This window comes from Mandrillus leucophaeus, unplaced genomic scaffold, assembly GCF_000951045.1.
Source record: "Mandrillus leucophaeus isolate KB7577 unplaced genomic scaffold, Mleu.le_1.0 Scaffold588, whole genome shotgun sequence".
NCBI classification, from domain to species: Eukaryota; Metazoa; Chordata; class Mammalia; order Primates; family Cercopithecidae; genus Mandrillus; species Mandrillus leucophaeus.
Window position 1 is genome coordinate 987,661 of NW_012106341.1, and position 22,812 is coordinate 1,010,472.

Below are 22,812 nucleotides of genomic sequence, written 5' to 3' on the forward strand. Positions count from 1 at the left end.
CCTCAGCCTCCTGAGTAGCTGGGACTACAGGCGCCCGCCACCGCGCCCGGCTAATTTTTTGTATTTTTAGTAGAGACGGGGTTTCACCGTGGTCTCCATCTCCTGACCTTGTGATCCGCCCGCCTCGGCCTCCCAAAGTGCTGGGATTACAGGCGTGAGCCACCGCGCCCGGCCGCAAAAATAATTTAAAACAAAGCATTAATATAATATTTACCTATAATCATAGAAATTACACCTTATAAATGGATTAATCTGTTTCTTTAAAAAAAAAAAAAAATTAGGATCATTTCTACCATCATTCAGAGGGTTCTATTAGTCCAATCTGCTGTTTAAGATCTAGAGGCTTTATTCAGAGAATATGCAAGATCAGTCACCTTAGCTCATGAGCTCTAAAGTAAAATAGACTTCAAGATAGATAACACCTCTGCGAATTACTTATGCTCCCTAAGCTTTACCTTCCTGATCTGTAAAATGATGATAATGGTATCTATCCAATAAAGTAGTTGCAATAATAAAAGAATGCATGAAGAGCACGTAACATAGTATTTGGCACTAAGCTGACTATTATTTTATTAGTTTAATGTTATTCTGCCTAGAAGTAAAGCCCTTATATGAAGAAGATGGACTCCAAAGCTGCATTGTCTTATATCCTATTCTCAAACGTTAAGGCTAGTCTTCTGGAATGTCAAGCTGTAATTTCTGGGGCTGCCATTAGTATTGCTTATGGAAACATAAGACCAAGTAAGGACACATAAAACTGGAGTAATTAGAAAACAATCCTGTACCATGAGGAAGAAGACAGGCTGGAAGTCTGGAAAAAGATGATGTATTACAGGGAAGAGAAGTTGAAAGGCCAAGGATTCACCCTATGGAACCTGTAAGGTTTTAAATCTTGGCTCCACTAGTTTACTTATGTTTGACTTTGGGCAAGTTACTTGACCCTATCTGTAAAGTGAAGACAATAGTAACAATTACTACATAAATTGTTAAGTTTCATTGACAGTAACATGTATCACTCACTCACTCACTGCTAATATTATAAAAGCCAGGAAGATGAGAGAGTTAGAAAAGCATCAAATTCAAGGTTATAGAGATGGATTTTTTATTAAAGGAAGGAGTAGATTCCAGGGTCAATCTAATATAATTCTAGCTACTGTCTCTCTTTTAAGACCCAATCACAAATAATGAAAAAGAAAGGTTTTAGAGTGATAAAAGACCCATTAAAAGGTAAAATATCCACGCATGAGGATAGCTGTTATGACATAAGCTGAAGTGAAAGTTGACCTAACATAGACTTGTTACATGGAAAAATAGTTCTAATATTTTTTGATAATTTGGAATAGTGTGTGGAAAAGTAAAAGTTTTGCAATCAGACAGACCTAGCTTGAGTAGCTTGAGTTCAGTTTTGCCACTTAGTAGTTGTTTGACCTTGAATAAGTTCATTATATCCTCTGAATCCTAATTTTCACAATTGTAAGACAGGCATAACAACAACTGCCTTTCAGAATGACCCTGAAAATTAAATGATAAAGTATGTAATGTTCACGCTATAACTGCAATAATAGTAGCTTTCACTTTCACTACTTCACCAATAGTGGAAAACCATTCCCAAAGAAACAGCAACTTTCCAATATCTCTGCCCCACTCTGAATGGACCACTGTTTTTGTTGTAACAGACCATCTTTCTCATAGGTAAATCTGAACTAATTCCAAGTCTCTGTCAATTTGAATAACGAGTTCGAATCCACATCGTGTTCAACATTAGCCTAGTTCGTTTGTTATCCAAACTATCGCTGAGTAAATACTACTTTACTTTCCCTGAAATCACCTCCTTCACTTATTTCCCTTACACAAATGTCACATATAATATTCTTTATGATCAGGCCTCAAAAGCCAGCATTCACTCTCCTAGGCCCTAATTTCAACAAAGTCTATTCATACGAATTAACAACATACCATTGTTAATTTTCACCAACTTTCAAAAAAATTTGAATTTAATGCTCTCACATTTAATGACAAGACAAAGATAAAATACGCAAGAATTATGAACACCTCCTTGGCCGAATCTATCATATTTACCAAAATTTGGAAAACAAAAATAACACTCTCTTAAGGCAAAGGTTCTTAATTTAGGTCTAGTTGATTATGAGAGAAAACAGACAAACACATGATGCAGAATATCAACCTGATAAGGCCAATTCTTTGCAATCTCTTTATCTCTGATGATCCTTTATGCAATCCAGAAAACTTCATCTTCTCCCACATTTTCAACTGCTTCTGTTTTACTGCCAACTCCCATCAATTTGGCAAAAAGATGAGAGCAGTAATCACTGGAGAAAATGTAGGGGGAAAAATGAGCCAAATCAACTGACTTTGTTTCAATCGTCTATTTAATCTGCCCAATGAGCAAGCCTAAGTGTTCTTGCTAAAGGTAATTAAGCGGTATTTTGTAATTCCTGTTTTTTTTTTTTTGGTCTTGTTTTAAAAGTGTCTTAAAGGTGTTCTATAATGAAACACCTTTTGTCCTTAAGGAAACAGCTTTTGTCCGTAAGGAATAAGGTAGAAATAGATGCTAAGGTAATAATTTGGCATTACCATCTTATTGTCACAATAATGGATGTTTTGACATTGACAACAGATTTCCTCATTAGTACAATCAAAATTCAATTTGAATAGAATTTTAGGAGTAGCTCTTAAGGAAACAAAGGGTATCAATAATATAGAATGTTTCCTTAAGGATGTATAGCTACTGCTATGTTTCCATTTCTTCTAGTCAAAAATCAATGTCACACTAGGCTATAATGAATGGCTGCTTGTCAGCTGCACTTAAACTGACTGAAACTCATCATTCCTTTAAAATCTGTTCTTCTAGAAAGAGTAATTTAATAACTTGACTTATTTATGTTTGATTCAGACATATAATCTAACCATGGCTTAGAAAGCATTTTACACATAAGAAAAAACAAGCTGTCTTTATTAGTGTTAGAGATGTTTACAATATAGTCAATTTTTAAAGGAAGAACAGAAACTGTAGTCAATTATTAGATACATATTCACACCTGTTGTCTGTCATGTTTCAAACCCCTTAGGTGTGAGATGTAGTCAAGGCAAATAAAATGAAGAAGAACCAGCTGCAAAAACTGATTTTGTTCTCATATGGTAATTAAAAGGAAAAAGTGTACCATGTGTTGTATCTTTGACAATCCCATTATTTCATATCAGGGACAGTCTCATTTTCTTTTAACAGATTTGTGTTGCTGTCAAGTATGTTATAAAGGCTAGCACTTGTAGGTCCAGGCTATTGACCTAATTTATATTGGTAGTCTGTCCAATTACCTTTGCTAAATTTCTCCCTGAAGCATACTAGTCTGATGTCAGAAAAATTAAACATTTTCATTTTCATTCTCACTCCAACCCCCATACTTAAGTCACACTTAATGTGATTTTTTAAAAATCACATTAGACATCAAACCTAGTCAGGCCATGTCTTAGAAAGACAGAGGTGCTATAAACACCAAATGCTTTTAAAATGCAAAGCACAGAGCATCTAAAACGATATATGGTACAGTTACAATAAATGAACACTCAGAATACATGTAAATGCTACACTGTCATGACCATATGCTTCTTGGAAAACCTTTAAGATAACAGTAACTTAAGTTACTGTTTGAACGGTAAATATTGTATTATGTTTGAATTGTGCTTAATTTACATTTAAGTCTTACTTTCAAAAAACTATTAATATGATTCTGAATATCATCAATAAGATTATATATACTTAAAGCACCTGTAAATACACTCCAAGTCACTATGGATGTGACTCATTTGAGGAATATATAATATAAAATAATTTGAAGTTAAAATATGTCTTTACCAAAAAACGGTCACTTTAAAAATACATTGACCACTGTCTTATACATATTGAATATAAAGTATGATTTGCTTTGTAAAATTTTATTCTTGTACAACAACAAGTAATATGCAAAGATGAAAATACATAATCTTTGGAACTAGACAGAGATAGATGCAAATTCTGGCTCTAGAGCTTGCAAAAACAAGACCAAAAAAGTGCTTAACAAAATTAATGCCCATCTAACCTACTTGGCAAGGACAGCCCTACACATGAAATGATTCTTACTGATACAATGTAACTGCCACACAGAAGCACTTGATTCAAGAAAACAAAATGCGACTTGTTATGGCATTTGTAGTTAAGTACCAAGGGTCTAGCCAAATGTATATTGTGCTGTAACTTTTATACATAAGTATAAAGTGTGTAAATATATAAGTTTAAAGTGTGCATATATATATATATATATATATATAAGTATATATACCTATATATACACTTTTCCACCAAGGAAGAAATTACCAGATTTTCTATGTCTCTGGATGATTTATAGAACTCAGTAACTTGAAACAGAAGGAAGTAAATATACTTCAGTGGGAAAAAAAACTTTTTTACAGTCAATGAAAAGAGGTATTTGCAGGTATTGCTACGGTATTTGTAGCCTCTAGCAAAAAAACATGTTGTTAAAGTTTAAAATGTCCTAACATTATATGTGAAAAATATGACTCACCTGACCCAGCCATGGAAAATACCTTTAACCAATCTGTGAAATAGGTTTTCTTTCTAGATCATGAAGAATTATTCACTGAGAGAGTTTTGCATCACAGAAGTGATATTTTTAATGAAGGCTAAAATGAAAACAATAATTCAGAAAATCAAATATTAGTTTCCCTTACCATAAGCTTTTCCTGAATATGCTTTAGGAAAATAGAGATAGCAAAAACAAAGCAGAACAAGGACAGGTGTATGTTGCTCAGTGATCAGTCAGTTCAGTAATAAATCAGTCCCTTTGAGACACCGATTTTAATGTACAGCAGAAGTATATCAGCTAGGAGAAAATCCAATCTCTTCCAACATTATTTATGACAAAGCACTCCTAACTGAAGTCCAATTTGTTTGTGGAATTGCAGTCATTCTGATTCAACTAAACAATAAATGAATCTGCCTTTCATAGCTCCAACTCCAGAGCACAAAAGAAAACAAAAGAGAACTACATCACAACACTTCACAATCCATGGGCCCAGCTAAAGGAACAGTGGGAAAGCGGTTTTTGGAGTGCGCAAAAAAATCCAATGAGCTACAAAATACAATTCATTGACCTGAACCACCCATGTACTTTTTGCATTGGCTGTATTTCACCTAGTGAGCTATTCATAGCACACAAATGAGCTTGCTGGGAGCTTTATTACAATCCTTCTTCATTCTGAAGGCCTCGTGCATCACTGAATGCTGGACATCTCAGATGACCACTCAAAACACTCCTACAATTCAACCAAAGCCTATGGCACAACTAGATCATGATAATGACTAAAAAAGAGAAATTCTGGGAGGCTGAAAACAGGAACAAGCTAGAATTCATCTATAAATTTATAACTATTCCTCAACTAATTAAGATTTTGGACTCTGACATACTATTTTCTTTCATAATGACTCTATTTAGAAACAATCTATTGTCCAGTGTTCTCTAACTGGTATTTCTTAATTTGTTACATTTACTAAGTTGTATTTTACCAGGGAAGAAAAAGGAGATCTTAAAATATTTATTTCTGTCATATCACAAATCTCTTTTTGTGCACTTTTCTGGTAAACCACATATCTGAAGGTGAAAAATATTGTTACTAAAAAAAATTCTTATTATTCTTATGCCAACTAAAGAGTAGTTGTTTTGAGAAGAAACAACAGGAATTTAAAAATGTGTGGCATGACATTGCCTTGGTCACCAGCCATTCAATCATTCCCGAGATACATATTCTGAATGTGAAATATGTATTATATATTGAATTATGAAATATGTATTATGCTAAAAGAGTTCTCTGTAATACTAATTCTCCATCTAAAACTCTTGTAGAATTAAAAACTATGATATAACTGAGGCATGTTGACAGGAATGTACACAGTACTAGTAAATTCCCAAGTTGTTAAAGTTTTATATTCTTGCATGGACTAGCAATTTCCACAACAATAGGTTTTCCAGTCCTTCATGTGTTACATATGTAATTTTAAAAGTTATATGCTTATAGAATTAAAGTGTTCAACTCTATATTTCTTATTGCTTTAACTAAATATTTACAAACTGCTTATAAGGAAAGAAAACTATCCATTTAGAAGAGAAAGTCATATGTGTAATTCATCACATAAACAGAACTAAAGGCAAAAAACACATGATTATCTTAATAGACTCAGAAAAGGCCTTTGATAAAATTCAACATCCCTTCATGTTAAAAACTCTCAATAAACTAGGTATTGAAGGAGCATATCTCAAAATAGTAAGAGCCATATATGATAAACCCACAGCCAATATGATACTGAATGGGCAAAAGCTGGAAGCATTCCCTTTGAAAACAAGACGAGGATGCCCTCTTTCACCACTCCTATTCAACACAGTATTGGAAGTTCTGGCCAGGGCAATCAGGCAAGAGAAAGAAACAAAGCATATTCAAATAGGAAGAGAAGAAGTTAAATTAACTTTGTTTGCAGATGACATAATCCTATATTTAGAAAATCCCACCGTCTCAGCCCAAAAGCTCCTTAAGCTGATAAACAACTTCAGCAAAGTCTTAGGATACAAAATCAATGTACAAAAATCGCTAACATTCCTATACACCAACAACAGGAACGCAGAGAGGCAAATTATGAGTGAACTCCCATTCACAATTCCTACAAAGAGAATAAAATACCTAGGAATACAGCTAACAAGAAAAGTGAAGGATCTCTTCAAGGAGAACTACAAACCACTGCTCCAAGAAATCAGAAGACACAAACAAATGGAAAAACATTCCATGCTTATGGATAGGAAGAATCAATACCAAGAAAATGGTCATCTTCCCAAGTAATTTATAGATTCAATGTTGTTCCCATTAAACTACCATTGACATTCTTCAAAGAATTAGAAGAAACTATTGTAAAATTCATATGAAACCCAAAAAGAGCTTGAATAGTCACAACAATCCTAAGCAAAAAGAACAAAGCTGGAGGTATCACACTACTTGACTTCAAACTATACAAGGCTATAGTAACCAAAATGGCATGACACTGGTACAAAAACAGACACATAGACCAATGGAACAGAAGAGGGAACTCACAAATAAGACTGTACATCTACAACCATCTAATTTTTTACAAACCTTTTTCAAAGCACTGAAGTGCCAAACATAATATTTGTTGAAATTATCTAACTCCATAGATTGCAAGGCCATTTAAAACCAATTCACTAAGAAATAAAATTTGGGCATCAAGTTACCTCTTATTTGAGCTAAGCATTTTTTCCCCCAAACCACCCTCGCTGAATGAGATTTCTGAGTGATAAAGGCCTTTAAAACTCTGCTTTGGTGGCTATGAATGATAGAGAAAAGACTTAAAATGTAAAGTTTCTTGTCTGTTTCTGGTCTTTTGTTTTGTTTTGTTTTATTGATTTCAAAATAAAACGAATGGTCCTAAGCACTCTGGAATGATCCTGAAAGTCTTTGAATATATGCAAACCTGCAAAGGGTAAAGTTTACAAATATGAGCCATAACAAATATGGAACATTTTTGTTTTCACCTATCAATCTCTCATCTGGTAAACAGAAATGAACACAAAAATGCTATTTCATGGATGAAAACTCTCTGAAATAGGATATTTCACTACCTAATATTGTACTCAAAGTGCTGTTTTAAATCTAGGGCAGACTGTCAGAATACTTAATACCTAGTTTATTGCATAATTGATGAACCCAATGTATTAACATTTTATTAGCAAAAAGAAAAAAATCAAGTTACATATACGTGTTCATTTAGCATGTATTTAGCTCATTTGTCCCTCTGTATACATGAGGGATTGGTTCCAGGACCACCCACATATAACTAAATCTGCACAACATAAGTCCCAGAGTCATCCTGCAGAATTCTCATATTAAAAAAGCCAGCCCTCTGTAACACAAGTTTCGTATCCCTCAAATCCAAGTCTGGTTGAAAGCAAAGCCACATATAACTGTGCAGTTCCAACCTGTGTTGTTCAAAGGTCAATTGTGTATTGTTTCTTGGAAAAATCTTCAGCTCTTTATCAACATTAATTTTTGCATAGCAAACATATATGTAACTCTCAAATGTAATTAACATAATGCAGTAAAAATTTTAATTATCCACGATCCTATACCCAAATATAATTACTTTACATTTTTAATCTATAATCTACAAGAACGCATCAAGGTTTTCTATACAGATGAAACTGCCAGTTAAATAGCAATTCCACCTCCACCCCAATTCCACTATTGTAACGACCACCACCAATACAAATTTTAAAGCATATCTTCCCACAGCAATCAAACTGGGCACCAATCCTTGGAGACAAATATGTCTTCTAAGCATGACTGCACATATCATAATTAAAGAAAACTAACAAACCTCAAGTTCAAACTGAATGTGTTCTTTTCCATGAGGATAGAATGCATTCTCAGATATATCACAGGCACAACACCGACAGCTGCAATTTGAAAATTGCACAGTATAAAATGAGTGAAACAAAAGAATGGTTGGAGAGGGAGTAAGAGAAAGGAGGGTGATGATCATCCATTTTACAAAAACATGCTCCACTTAAAATGATTCATTACAGCATTTTTTTTTTTACAGAGAAGCTCCACCTAATAACAAGTGAAAGTTTTTGTTAATTATACACTATAATAAGGGAATTAATTAGACTCTAATTATTATAGTATATAATTTTAAATTTTCATATGCATGTACCATTTTACCCTAATAAAATCCTGTAAGTTACACATTATGTCACAAGTTTACAGAAGAAGAAAATGAAGTTCAGGAAAGGTGACTGAGCCATCCAGGATCTGAAAAATGAAAGAGCTAGGGATAGATGAGTCAGGACTTGAACTGAGGTCTACTCTTTCCAAATCTCATGCTTCGGTTAACACAAGCTTTCTTGGAACACTCAGAATAGAGACAGTGTACTTCAATAACTATTGTCCAAACCAAAAGCTTCAGAATTCTTTCCAAGAAAAGATTATATATCTATACAATGCTTCTAACAAGATAATAACTCCCACATACTAGTTTTGTCTGTATTCTATTGTTCAAAGCTGTAATTACCAAGGAATGTTTCTGGAAACAATAAATGCTTTTTTAAAAACTTTTCAAAGATATTCAATGAGCAGCATATTCCAAACAATAAATCATAACTATTTCTCAAAAAATTAAAATGAAGCATAGAGATTTATATTATACATTGTATATTCTTTCTTTGGGAAGTATTTTTATTTAAAACAAAAAATTAGTTGCTTGATTTAGATAGTATTCTAGCAAGCCCATTTAAACAAATGTTCTTTTTCCTTGTTTTAAAGTACTATGCTATTTAGGTTTATTCATACAAAAACATTTATTTACCAAAGTTACATAGTTACAAAATGGCATACATGAAAGTTAAACTTTGTTTTGCTTTTAAACCAAACAGACTTCAAGTTCTAGATCTGCAAATGATGTACATATGAACTGTAACAATTTATTTGAAAAATAATGTTTAAATCGAATATTATTTTCTACATATAACACTTTGATAACTGTGGTTCACTGTGTAAGGTAATATATTTTCTTCTTCTAATTCCTTTTGGAAACCAACTCCAAACGAATAGAATGTGTCAATGAAATACCCCATTGAAGAAGGATTAACACAGTAAACTGTACTCCACATTTACAAATACGCAGTTTCATTGTTAAAATATGCTTGCAGCTTCTCATTCTCACCACAGATTTTCACTATATGTCCATTGTTCATAGAGGACCATGCTGCCTAAAGAGAAAAGTTCTTCTAAATCAAGTAAAAGGGTTTTTCTGTACCACAGGAAAATCATAAGATAGAGTACCCCTAAAGGGAATCAAGGTGGCTCTTCAATAATTTAACTCTCTGCCCTGAATTGCCACATTAAATTGTCATATACTGTGAATTCACACCCTCTGAGAAAAAACATTTTCAAAATACCTGAGTTGTATTGACTCTAAAAGACAAAAAACGCAAAGGCAAGAAGCAGTTTCAGGTATTTGACTAAACAGTATCTGCGTAGATCATCAACTCCAGAGATCTTTCTAAAGATGATGAGTCCATCATTTTTCTAAGTAAGCACCTTAAACTACCTACAATAGATAAAAGTAGATGAGACCTACACAATTATATTCCAGCCAAATCCCACAGCGTAAGTTTTTCTCTCAAGACATTTATCAGATTATGATCTTAATATAATCTAACCAGAAGATAACAAACAGTTTTCTCAGATTCTGTAAGGGAAAAATCCAACAAAGGCTTAACTCAGTTAGCAGTGTTTCACACACAACTCATAATAATTCTCACTGACAGCTGTCACACTAAAAGAGCCATCTTACTAAAAATGAATAATATGAAATAATCCATATTATATATTAATAGGGGTGTTATTCAATTATTGTGTTTTAAATGAAAATTAGTCTAAAAGCCTATCGTTCTGTAGGACAGACTGATTCAGGTCACCTGTTACAACATTAAACATTTTCTGCTTTCCCTGCATCTCATTAAACATGCTATTGCAAGTTTAAATAACTCTATGCCTTCATTTACACAATCACCCATTTTGTTATTGTTTACAGCAACCTAATTTGGCACATAATAATTCAGGCAGCATTGGATTCATATTACACTGAAGTATTAATTTTTAATATAATTGCATTCTTTAGTCTAACAAAAGCTAGTTCAGTAGGGATTTTACTCATGTGAGTCTTCCATTATTATACAAGGCAAATTCTTCTAAGATTTTGTACCTTTCTTTGCCCTACTGATTCATTTCTCTATAAATTAAAAACTCATTATAAGCTTAAACTAGCTTATTTGCTTAAACAACACAGTGAATGATTACACTGGTACAAAATATATGGTCTATATATCCTTAAAACACCTTTTTCTTTTTCTTTTTTTTTTTAATTATTATACTTTAAGTTCTAGGGTACATGTGCCTAACGTGCAGGTTTGTTACATAGGTATACATGTGCAATGTTAGTTTGCTGCACCCAACAACTTGTCATTTACATTAGGTATTTCTCCTAACACTATCCCTCCCCTAGTCCCCCACCACACAACAGGCCTTGGTGTGTGATGTTCCCCTCCCTGTGTCCACGTGTTCTCATTGTTCAACTCCCACTTATGAGTGAAAACATGTGGTTAAAACACCTTTTTCTAAAGGATATTTGATTTAATAATTAAGCAAGGCATGTTTTCCTAGCACAATAATATGTAATTACTAAACCCCAAAACTTAACATAAAGGTTAATAAGGAAACTCTTGGAACATCAATAAAATAATGATAACTGGGAGTTGTTCTTTATGCTTCCTGCTACCACAAATCTCAATGATGCAGACATTTGGAGAAATATATTAAAAGATTAGTTAACATGTCACCCCTCATATGTGGGTGATCACAGAGTACAATGTAAATACTAGAGAAGAAAAATAGGTGAATTGATTGAAAACAAGAAGATCAATGGTAAAATATAAAATATGTTCACAAGATAGTAGGACCTTAGTCACTAATTACCATCCATATTGTTCATTCATATTTATAAATCTTCTACATGATGGCCCATCTATATTAATCCCATTTAAAATACTGGTTTTATGAAGAAAAGCATTTTTTAATTGTTAGTTTTAATTTTCTTATTTTTTTGAAAAAGAGTCTTCCTCTGTCGCCCAGGTTGGAATGCAATGGCATGATCTCGGCTCCTGGCAACCTCCATCTTCCAGGTTCAAGTGATTCTCATACCTCAGCCTCCCAAGTAGCTGGAATTACAGGTGCCTGCAACCACACCTGGCTACATTTGTATTTTTAGTAGAGATGGGGTTGTGCCATGTTGGCCAGGCTGGTCTCAAACTCCGGACCTCAAGTGATCTGCCCGCCTTGACCTCCGAAAGTGCTGGACTTACAGGTGTGAGCTGCCGTGCCTAGCTAGAAAAACATATTTATGTTAAAACTACACTTTTCAGTACTTATACTTAAGTACTGAATGGATACTAGGACATGATTAACTGAGGAAATAAAATAATTAATTATAGCCATGCATAACTTTGGCAATTTCATCATTATGGGAAGTGTACTTACACAAAGCAAGATGGTACAGCCCAGTACACACCTAGGCTCTATGGTCTAGCCTATTGCTCCTAGGCTACAAACCTGTACAACATGTGACTGTACTGAATACTGTAGGCACCTGTGACACAATGATAAGTATTTGCATAGCTAAACATACCTAACATGTCTAAACATAGAAAAGGTAAAGTAAAAATCTGGTATAAAAGATTTAAAATGGTACCCCTGTATAAAGTGTATAAGCTCCAAGAATGGAGCTTACAGGCCTGGAAGCTGCTCTAGGTGAATCAGTGAGGGAGTGATGAGTGAACATGAAGGCCTAGGACATTACTGCACTACTGTAGACTTTATAAACACTGTACATTTAGGCTACACAAAATTTATTTTAAATTTTTTCTTCAAATTAGGCTGGGCATGGTGGCTCATGCCTGTAATCCCCAAACTTTGGGAAGCCGAGGCAGGAGGATAACTCGAGGTCAGGAATTTTAGACCAGCCTGGGCAACGTAGCTTAAGTTTAATTTTAATTTAAAAATTTACTAAAATTAGCCAAGAGTGGTGGCACATGCCTATAGTCCTAGCTACTCAGGACACTGAGGTAAGGGGATCTCTTGAGGCCAGGAGTTCAAGGATGCAGTAAGCTATAATGACACCACTACACTCCAGCCTGGGAGGCAGAGTGACCCTGTCTCTAAAAAATAATTTTACAACAATAATAATAATAAATTAAGCTTAATTTACTAATATTTTTATAACTTTTAAAATCTTAAATTTTTTTGCTTTTTATAATAACACAGCTTAAAACAAGCACATTATGTAGCTGTAGAGAAATACTTTTCTTTAAACCTTTATAAGTCATTTTCTATTTTAAAAAATTATTTTCTTTTTAAAAAAATATTTTAAATATTTCCCTTAAAAACTAAGACAGAAACACACAAATCAGGCTAGGTCTGCACAGGGTCAGGATGATCAATATCACTGTCTTCTACCTCCACATCTTGTCCCACTGAAAGGGCTTCAGGGGCAATAACATGCATGGAGCTGTCATCTCCTATCATAACAATGCCTTCTTCTGGAATACCTACTGAAGGACCTGCCTAAGGCTGTTTTACTATTAACTTTTGTTGTTTAAGTGGAAGAACTACACTCTAAAATGATTAAAAATACAGCATAGTAAATACATAAGCCAGTAGCAGTTATTTGTTATCATGATCAAGTATTATGTAATGTACATAATTGTATGGGCTACACTTTGATACAACTGGCAGCACAGTAGGTTTGTTAACGCCAGCATTGCCACAAACACACAAGTAGTGCATTGTGCTACAATGCTATGACAGCTATGACTTCACTAGGCAATAGGAATATTTCAGGTCCATTATAATCTTATGGGACCACCATCATATATGCAGCTCATTATTACCTGAAATGTCATTATGTGGCTCATGACTATCTGTAAATTGTAATTTGAATTCTACAAAACTGGGATTAAGCTACATTGTCCCCTTGGCCAGTTCACTACAGAGCAGAATATGGTATAAAGTAATTCATTTTTAGACCTAATCAAGAGAGATTATGTTAACTAAAAGAACAAAGTAGATTCAAAATTTTGGGATGGCACCTATAAGGTAACGTGAAGGTCTCTACCTATAAAGATATTTTCATGATAATATTCTTATACACCTCAGAATTCTATTTTGCAAAACAATTTAATCATAATGGGTTGTAGTACTTTAGAAAATATGTAAGAATAAGTCATTTTCATATGAAATATGAGGAAGAGACTGTTTCTCTAAAGGAGTATACAATCAAAAAGGTATTAAAATTGCAGACATAAAATTATACTACAAATACATGACAATAGAGAATTTTTTTATTGTCCTATCAAGTTTCCCATTTGTGAATTTAATAAAAACAGACCAGCTTAAATTAAATCAGTAGATAAATACTTTTAAAATGGCAATTCTTACTATTCTTGATTACAGGGTAAATACACAGGGATAAAAAAACATGTTTGATGCTGCTATAAAGACACATGCACACACATGTTTATTGCGGCACTATTCACAATAGCAAAGACATGGAATCAATCCAAATGTCCCTCAGTGACAGACTGGGTTAAGAAAATGTGGCACATATACACTACGGAATACTATGCAGCCATAAAAAAGGATGAGTTCGTGTCCTTTGTAGGGACATGGATGCAGCTGGAAACCATCATTCTCAGCAAACTGTCACAAGAACAGAAAACCAAACACTGTATGTTCTCATTCATGGATGGGAATTGAACAATGAGAACACTTGGACACAGGAAGGGGAACATCACACACTGGGGCCTATTGTGGGGAGCAGGGAGGTGGGAGGGATAGCATTAGGAGATATACCTAATGCAAATGACGAGTTAATGGGTGCAGCACACCAACATGGCACATGTATACATATGTAACAAACCTGCACATTGTGCACATGTACCCTAGAACTTAAAGTATAATAATAATTTTTTTAAAAAAACATGATGTTTGAAATGAGGGATATTTAGAATCAGGAATGAAAATTCCAGGAAGCCAAGCACTATGAATCTCAGTTAAAAAAAAAGATGCCCTTCTCTAGTTAACACATAACTCTCAGTATAACGTAACAAGTTCGTAGGTCAAGAAACTTCCATTAAGTTATTTAAGTTGATCTATTTAATAACATGACAAATATTTAATTATGGTTAATTTCTCCACAGCCAAGTATAGGATGAAGATGAACAAGCCTCCTGAAAGTTCTCTCATCATAGTTTAGCTCTCTGAGGTAACTGAACCTCATAATATTCCCTGTATATTCACCAACACCTCCCACAACATGATTTCCCTCCCTGACCGGATCCCACTGAAATACTGACTTAGTTGTTCTTTACGTATAGTACAGATGAAATTAATGAAAACTAATTAAGGAATTATTCTTCTTTGTCTTATGTGACCAAGTCAGGGAACTATTTTTAAAAAGCTATTAACAATTTAAATTCCCTTTATTTTCTGATTCAGGGCTTCATTCATTCAGCACATTGTGAAGATCTACTATGAACTAAATTACCAAATGTCTTGAACAGAACTCAGGAAGGTTGGAGTCTAGTGAATAAGACATATACTTTCTAGAATAAGTATAACATAACATGTAAATGATATAGCAGACAAAGGTACTGGTTTCTACAGGAGAATTCTTAATCCAGACTAAAGAAAATAAAGTGAAACATCAGGAAATAGTTCTAGGCTAAATCATCAAGGAGCTAGTTATTCACATGATTCAGATAGGCCACTTCAGGCACAAAAATTCAGGAACAAAATGCATTAAGACCTTCAAGGGGAAAGACATATACATATGAGTGAGAAAGGGACTGCACTGCAGTCAGAAAGGTAAGCAAGGACTTGAGTGTCGTGCTAAGAAATATGATTTTACCCTGAAGGTTATGGGGAGAGACTAAAGAATATTAAGCTGAAGAAAGAGATATGACCAGATTTGACTTTTAAAAAGATCATATTGGAAACAATATACCAGTAGTCTGTTAGGAGATGACGGTGGTAATTTAAGTGAGAAATGATGAGGTCCTCAGCCAAGGCAGTGGTAGTAGGGATGCAAAAACAAGAATTCAATCAATAAATACAGAGTAGAACCTACTATGGTTGGGTATCATTCAAGGCACTAAGAATAAAACAATGAACAAAAACCTCAGCCTATAGGAACTTATATTCTAATGGCACAAACAATCTATAAACAAGATAAATAAAATAATAGTATTTCAGATAGGGATAAGTATAAAAGAGAAAAACACTGGAAAGAGGAAGACGATGTATCAGGGAGTGGGACTGAAATCTTATACAGAGCAGCCAGGGAGGGTTAATAAAGGCCTGCATGCTAGTAAAGGCCTGAATGAAGTGAAGGAACAGGCTATGAGAAGATCTAAGTCCAGAGCATTTCCATAATAGGGAAGAGCAAGTACAACAGTCCTGCAGCAGGGCTCTGTCCTCTGGAGTTCTTGTCCTCTGGAGTTCTAAGTAAATACACTAACAGTATTTAACCAAGAGGCAGAAATAATCTGTAGCAAGATGTCCCTAGCTAAAGATTACCTATAGTAAATAGAACGTGAGATTTATGAGGTATATCTTTGTAGATAATATCTTCAACAGATAGAACTGTCTAGAGTATTAAATGGAGATGTTTCACAATTTAAATATTCCTGCTATGTGAGGTAATCCCATGCACATCATATGGAGACTTCATCTGCTCTGACCCAGAGAATCCTGTCCAATGTGGAAAGGACCCTGGAAGCTGCCCTTAATATCCTGGACCTCTCTCTCTCACTTGACTAAGCTTTTAGAATGCCTGTATCTTTGACATTAATTAATAGAGTTTGATACTGGGCAAGATCTCTAATGCATGTTTATCTGATTTGACAGTCTGGGTCCTGTATGTTTGCTCAGGGAGGAAGGGCCCACTGTGGCTGCTATATTGTGAATGGGAGGAGAGTCATAAAAAAATGATTTCAGAGGGTTAATGAGTAGTCAGATAATATAGTCCCTTGTAAGCCATTGTAAGGCCTTTGACTTCTGCTCTGAGAGAGGCGGGAAAACATTGAAGGGTCTGGAGTAGATAAGTGACATGGTAATTGTTACTGGTGTCTTCAGAAAATACTATAATGTGCCAAGGACAGAAACAAGGAGACTAGTTAGGAAGCTGTAACAAGTAGGTGAAAGATGTTGGTAGCTGGGAGAGGTACAGGTAGTGAGAAGTACCTGTATTCTGCATACATTTTGAAGAAATAACCAAAAGAATTTCCCAACAGATTGGATGTAAAATATGAAAACAACAAAAGAAAGAGGACTCAAGGATAACCTCAAGTTTTATGCCCTGAGCATGTGGAAGGATAAAACAGCTATTTGTTGAAATGAAGAGAACCATGGGAAACAGCTTAAATAGGAATGAGGAGGAGTTCTTTGGATATACTGGGTTTCAAATCTAAGTAAACATCTAAATGCAGATGAGAAGGGGACCATTGGATATACGAGTCTGGATGTATAGGAAAGAAGTCTGGGACAGACAGATAAATTTAGGAGTCATCAGCATATCAATAGCATTTTTAAACTACAAACCTGGATGAAATAACTAGAGAGTCACTGTTACTAGGGAAGAGGTCCATGAACTGATACCCGGGGTGCTCTAATTTTTAGAGATCAGTAAAAGGAAGAGGAGCAAGCAAAGATGACTGAATAGTGACTAGGGAAATTAGGGAAACACTAGGAGAGCATGGCTTTACTGGAAGGCAGAGGACGAAAGCATTTCGAGGAAGAAAGAATGCATTTGTGCCTTTTTAACAGTAAAGAAAAATGAGGATTAAAATTTGTCCATTGGATTTCCCAACATGCTGGTCACTGGTGACCTTAATAAGAAGATATATTTAAAAAGCAAAAAACATCCCCCATTTTAGATATCTAAAAATAATTCCTAAGGTTCTGTCTAGGATGAATGGGTGATAGGCTACAGATGGACGTAGTGAGTACAGTTATAATAATCCATACCCAGCTTCAAAGTATAAGGAAAAATGCCCAATTACATTTCTAACTAATACAGTGTTAACACAAAATGAAATTTAAACACATTAACACAGAAAATCAGGGAACAAAGTCTCACATCATACAGTTTACTATTTTTTACCTGTCTCTTCTTAAAATGAGATAATGACCATCACCTGACAAGGGCACGGGCTTATTTACAAACAAAACTGTCTTGGATTAAAGGGCCTCCTGTGTTTAAGAGGCGAGATTCCGATTTAGGTCTACAAGCTTGCCCAGTAGTGTCAAACCCTCTGGGTAGAGAAGATATTTCCAAATCAGACATTTCTGCTGGAAACAGCAGATGGGAATTTTCTTTTATTTTATACATACCCTCTTGGCAAATATATCTCTGAAAAACTTGCCCTGCAGAAACTAATTGTCTAAGCAAGATTTTTTTTTTTTTTTTTTAAGGTTTTCGCCCAACAGGAATCAAATCTGTGAATAGAGAATTTAAGGCTGGATACCAGCACTATTTTCGACTTGATTACAAAGCAGAAACCGAGAAGACCAGGTACTGACTGGCTAGTTACAGAGAAGATTAGACGGTCAGATTGGCATCAAAGGAAAATGCACGGCCAGCTGGGAGGCTGCCTCACTACCTTAATGCCAGGGATACTAGATATGGAAATAGCCATCCATTTCCAGTCTCTGTTGAAGAAGCAGTTTTCTCATATTGGTAAATGTGGCTCAAGGTGGAGAAAGGGCTAAATCTCCCAGAAGCGAAGCTTTCGTACCCACAGTTGTGCAGCATGATATGCTGTAGGGCAGGAACCAATGGGAAAGGACGCTGATATACTGAATTCCCCCTATTAAATTCCAACCCTTTGTTACCTGCATCTTTTACACAAATAAGCAAGAGTTAACTGTTTAAAGCAAGCAAGTTTGTTTACACATCATTGGAAACAATTATCAACTTGATGAGCTTCAAAGAGCTGTGGGATAATTTAGTACTAATCTAAAGAGATAGACAACATTTCTAAAATGTTGCTTATTTTAGCAGAAAACAGTTTAAGGCAGATTCCTTTCCACATGGTTCAGCTGACAGCCAGCTGCCCACATAAATTCACGTGAGTACATTCTCCCCAACTGTTTCTGAACATAGAATAGGCTATATTACTAAAAGCCTTTTTCTGTTGGAAATGTATTCTATTGAACACTTTTTCTCCTAGGCCTCAGCTGCACTTTCATGAGCAGTATATTGAACCCAAATCAAAATCTCAACTTTGTGTTGAGATCTCTGATTATCAACAGAATCTGATAAATATCAATTTGATTTAACAAACCATTTTGGAGCAGTGACAATTTGTCAGGAGCTGTGCTAATGAAAATATGATTTAGAGACCACTTCTTATCATCAAGGATTCAAGGATGGGGTGAGCAGGGACAAAGGAATCAGAAAAAAATTTCATGGAAGGGACATTCTTTGACATGGGCTGTGAAACATGGCTAGGGTTTCAAAGGGTGGAAGAACATTCCTAAAAGAAAACGCAAGGTGCAAAGACCCAGAAGGGCAGAAGCATTGAGTCTGCACAGGCCCAAGAAAAGCCTGCTCAGAAATTGCTCAAGATTTCAGAGTAGCAGAGTGAGATGATCCAGGTTTGAATTTTTTGAAAATCAGACTAGGGGCAGGATAATGAAAGCTCTAAAAATATGAGAAAGAGAGAGAAAGAAAACAAGCATTTGTGGTCAAGAAAAGACATGACAGGGGGTTTCTGTTTTTATTCAGGGAAATTTAAAGGAAAGTCGATTTTTGTAGGCATTAAAAGATTAGAGTCTACATGACTGGGTTAATGACTGATTACTCAAGTCAGTGAGGCCTTCCCTGACCAACCTATCCTAAAATCACAGCAGCCTGCTCTCACACGTACCCCTCAAGCCTCGTTTTGAGTTGATTTTTTAAATAGCACTTACCACAACCTAACATACTTTAAACATGTTGAAACATATATTAAAGCATATTTTACTTATTTAGTTTATTGCCTGTCTTCCTTAAATATAATATAATATTTATGAGGACAGTGACTGCTGTATCTCTACAAACACAGGTAATTTCACTAAATGCATAAATACATGAATGAACGTAAAAATGACGGAAATCTAATGCTGTCATTAAAAGAAACCAGGCAGCCAGGCACGGTGGCTCACACGTGTAATCCCAGCACTTTGGAAGCCTGAGGTGTGCGAATCACTTAAGGTCAGGAGTTGAAGACCAGCACGGCCAACACGGTGAAACCCTGTCCCTATTAAAAATACAGTAATTAGCCAGGTGTGGTGGCATACACCGGTAATCCCAGCTACTGGAGCGGCTGAGACAGAAGAATCACTTGAACCCAGGAGACAGAGGTTGCAGTGAGCCAAGATCGCACCATTGCACTCCAGCCTTGGCGACAGAGGGAGACTCCATCTCAAAAAAAAAAAAAAGGAACTAGGTTCTATCTCCAGCTCTGGCACTAAGAACATCAGTTTAGCCAAGTCGTTTTTCTTCCATAAAGTGCATTTTCCTCATCTATAAAATTGGGGTTTAATTGAACTTACATATACCCACTTTAAAATTAGTCTAAGACCCCAAACAGCCAATACTATGGCATTCTCCTGCCAGACATATGAAATTGCCACATTTTTGTCATGCCACTGCCCTCTTATACATGTAGTTAAAGTAGCTTAGCCAGAAAGAACTTATGATGCAATAGACATGCTTCCATTGAAAGGAATGTTTACAAACAGCATCTCTCCTATTTATTGAATCAAGCTCAGCATAAGCAAGGTCACAGCCTCATCCAGATGAAGAAAGCAAAGTCAAGGTCCGGGTGGTCTTTGATCAATTTCTCTAACCTAGCTTTCCAATGATCCAGAAAGTTTGTTTTGAAACCCCAAAGGCCACCCTTAACTGATTCAATACCATGTTTTCTGGATGATTTTGATCATAAGTTTGGTCTGAGGACCACAGTTACAAATTCAATTCCCCCACATGTCCAAAATTCCCTTTAGTGCTAACGTGCCATATTTCTATAAATTTTTATAGAACCTTACCAAGTTGTGGGGTTGATAATCTTTCTTCTTAATATAAATGCATCATCAGAATATGTATGTTTTCAAACAGACCTTTCTTGAGGCATTAAAAAGAGCATAGTGAATTAGAGGAATTTTAGGTAATTTGAATGGGTAATAAAAAACAATTGTAAAGTCCTTTGAAAATATAAAATTAGTAAGATTTATTCAATGTCATTATTTAAACATACCCTAATTTGTTATTATTTAACATTTGTCTCCCAGTTGGTCAGCATTATGGCTCATGAGTTGCAGGGTGATGGGAACATCATGCCATCTGTTTCATTGCTAGGAGCACTGGTCTCCCCAGGTCACTTGCTGTGATTATAAACATGGCCTCAAAGGAAACAGTGACTCCATGCCCTAAGAGGCCAGAAGCTCAGATGTTCTTCTCCCAATTCTCTCACTGATTTACTGGGCAACTTCTTAGCAGGACATTCTTAACCTTGAACTATCTTTTGACCCAATCTTTAATAGACTTAATGGGGTAATATTTTTTTTTTCTTTTTCGAGCTTTCAGATTATATTAACGGTTTTTTCTATATACTATTCTCCGGGGATAATATTACTTATCATCCACAAAGGTGTTTGCTAGGTTAATTAAAATATGATTCCAGGATAGACCACAAGTTGAAATGTGGAACAATGATCATTCCTTCATGTCTATGAGTTCATGAGTCATTGTATAAAAATAGTCTCAGTTCATTCTCTGTATCATTACAGAGTATCTTTTTCAAAGAAGTAGTAGTAAATTCTGGCCCATTCATGCCTGTATGCTATCTATTTAAGTATGGTAATTCAAGACATTTTTTAATTGGCACTAATTATGAATAATAACCCCAGCTTTACAAAACAAACAGAGGAAGTAGTCACTGATTCATTTACTTTAGGATTAGACAAAAGTCTCTGTCCCCAATTTTCTCACTCATCAACACCCCACCACCAAGATGTTTTAAATTCTACCATTAGAGATTTATCCCTATGTGTTATATATTATTCCCCCCAAGACATTCTGTTATAAAAAGCAGATATCCCTTAAAGGAGTAGGATATTAGGATGCAACCAATCAATAACATTGTGTGAAGTCCCACAGGGTAGAAGGAACTCAAGAGTATTAGATGTTTGGTGGATAGCAGAGATAGAAAAGGGAGGCAGGAGTTGTCTTAAGACAAACTTCACCTAGGTCATGGTTTTCCCCAAAGCAGGATTCCAGGAACAGGCTTCAGCTATGTGGTGGCAGCAACAGGAAAACAATGCCAAAGAGGCAAACTTGCTGGTTTCAAAAAAAAGGGAGCCAGAAGTGAAAACTGCACTCCCAGGGTAGAGATATGAGTTAAACTTGACATTTCCTTTTTTTTTTTTTTGAGACTGAGTCTTGCTCTGTTGCCCAGACTGGAATGCAGTGGCATGAACATGGCTCGCTAAAGCCTCAACCTCCTGTGCTCAAACGATCCTCCTCCCATCAGCCTTTCCAGTAGCTGGGACCACAGGTGAGCACCACCATGCCTGGCTAATTTTAATTTTTCTATTTTATATAGAAATGGGACCTCACCCTGTTGCCCTGGCTGGTCTAAAACCCCTGGGCTCGATCCATCCTCCTGTTTCAGCCTTCCAATACCTGGGATTACAGGTATGAACCACTGCACCTGGCCAAACTTCAGATTTCTATACGAATTATTATCTTTTCTGGTCCTTGGTAAATTGGAGGCATCTGCAAATATTGCCCACTTTTTATTACTTCTAAAGTAGGTGGAGCAAGGTCCAGTTACTGCATAGGGCACAAAAGTAAGGATGATACAGGGAGAGAGCGCCTATGCTACTTCTGCCTACAATTGCCAGTGTCTGAGATCCATACCTAGTCATGAGTTGACAGGGCACTGGCAGGGCAGAGTTTGTGGAGATAGTAAGAGGTTTCACTGTAAAAGTTTTTATCAAAAGCAGCATCTGCTCATTTAAGAAACACTTTGATGTGATTCCTTTCCTTGTCCCAACAAATACCAGTTATTTTTC

General features: G+C 35.5%; 1 protein-coding gene across 3 annotated transcripts in view; it reads right to left on the minus strand.

The window, feature by feature from the left end:
* IMMP2L (IMP2 inner mitochondrial membrane peptidase-like (S. cerevisiae)) overlaps positions 1–22,812 on the minus strand; it is a 924,235-nt gene that overhangs the window by 600,205 nt on the left and 301,218 nt on the right. The window lies entirely within an intron of this gene.